The sequence below is a fragment of the Pteropus vampyrus genome, unplaced genomic scaffold (genome assembly GCF_000151845.1).
Source record: "Pteropus vampyrus isolate Shadow unplaced genomic scaffold, Pvam_2.0 Scaffold9896, whole genome shotgun sequence".
Classification (NCBI taxonomy): domain Eukaryota; kingdom Metazoa; phylum Chordata; class Mammalia; order Chiroptera; family Pteropodidae; genus Pteropus; species Pteropus vampyrus.
In genome coordinates, this window is record NW_011898677.1 from 1 (window position 1) to 1,941 (window position 1,941).

Genomic DNA, 1,941 nt, shown 5'->3' on the forward strand with positions numbered 1-1,941 from the left:
CTGTTTTTCTTAGCCTCACACAGATTGCTCTTTAGGAAAGGCCCCTCATCTGATTAGCCTGAGTCAACAGCTCCATTTATTTGGACACGTGATGAAATGGGCTGCTGCCGGTGTGTTTTTGTACTGCGTATCTGGGCTGCCTCTCCAGGATGGCATGGATGGGGGGGGGGTAGGGTGGGGGAGGTGCTGTGGGCAAGAGCCAGCCAGAGAGGGGCTCCAGCCAAGGCCGGAAGAAGGTGCCGCAGGTTTCTTAGCCAGGCGGGAACTGCTCACTCTCAGATTTCATAACAAGAAAGTGACCCACGGAGTGTCCACATATCCAGCTTCCTTTCCCGTTGGTGTTTTTGAACCAAAATAAAGAAGGGATTAAGGGCCCTTTGACCAAAACTTCTTCCTCTGTCCCAGGTCAGAATCAAAAGAGACTTCTACAATGGTCATGCCACCCTGAACATTCCGGATCTCATCTGATCTTGGAAGCTAAGCAGGGTCGGGCCTGGTTAATACTTGGAAGGGAGACCACTGAGGAATACCAAGTGCTGTAGGCGGAAAAAAAGAAAGACTTCTACAAGGGGCTTTTGATGGTTACAGGACCTTTACCAAATTCATAAGTATCCAGGACTTTCTGAGAAAAAAAAGAGCAACAGTAGTTACTATTTATTAAGCATTTATTATGTGCAATATGCTAAGCATATAATATAAAATAAATTACCCGTGCAGGCATGTGTGTACACACACACACACACACATTTTTTCTTCTCTCTCTCTTCCCTGACACTGTTATCCTTATCTGCCTGGTGGAATTGGAAAGGAAACCTCTTTCTCTCTCCCACATTCGATCCCCTCCCCACTCGTTTTCCCCTCCCCCAACCTTGGTGGTTTTCCTTCCAGATTCTTTTCTATGCATTTAAATAATATACATCATATATTATTACTAACCGTAAAACCAACTCTTCAAGGAAAGTACCATTGTCTCCGTTTCACCGATGAGAAAACCGAAGTGAAGAGAAGCTAAGCAACTTGCCCACGTTCGCACAGCTAGGAAGGAGCAGAGCTGAGTTTCAGATTCCGGCCTATGTGATTCCAGAGACTGACGGGAAAACCTTTTTCCTCGGCCACCGCCCTGACCCCTAGCAGGTCACAGACTTTGGTCTCAGTGAATTACAATGTGCTGCTCACCTGTTCTCCATCTTGATGCTCCTTCTCTGGGCTGTAATTATTTTTACCAAAGGGGTCACTCAAGGTGGGTATTTGATACACTGGGCCACATGGAAGTTGCCCTGAATAAGTGGGGCAGAAGCTCTGCCCTGCTGCCTCCTTCTTGTCCCCTGACCTGGAAGCGCTGCCAACCTAACTGACGTGCTTGGACTATTTTCTGCTTTGCGCACACCAGAGGCAAACGGAAATAAGAAGTACCGGCGAGGGCAGCATTGCCACCCTTTCCCTAGAGTACGGTTGACCAACACGCACACACCCCAGACCACAGAGCACTTGGAGCTGAGTGTTCTTCCTATTTCGCCAAATAGAACATTGTCGTGAGCAGCAGCAGTTCAGCACAGAGGGTCAGGGCACTTACCACAGGTAGGAGGTCTAGGAAAGCAGCTGGTGGTAGCCTGCTCCTGCCTAGGAGACAAACCCAGTGGGAGGAACAGGCTCCTCCGGCCAGGAACTGCTGTGTGTAAGATACTGAAACTAAGTCTCCCAATTGGCGTAGGCTGGAAACACAGAGGACTGGGAGAGGCAGGAGTCGAAGAGACATAACTTGATGGATTAAAAAAAACAAATTCCAGTGCTGGGCTGGAAGCGTCTTAAAAAAAGGTAATGGGACCTTTTTTCCTGTTGAACTTTTAAAACTTTCTGACCCTGCACTTTGTGCTCAGTAGTTTATCAGGGATACTGGGGGCCAGGAGGGTAGCATGACTAAAGTTACTAGGACAAAGCTGG

General features: G+C 48.1%; 1 pseudogene; it reads left to right on the forward strand.

Annotated features, from left to right (window-relative positions):
• Positions 1-426: 426 nt before the first annotated feature.
• LOC111734935 lies at positions 427-545 on the forward strand (annotated as a pseudogene).
• The last annotated feature ends 1,396 nt before the right edge of the window (positions 546-1,941 follow it).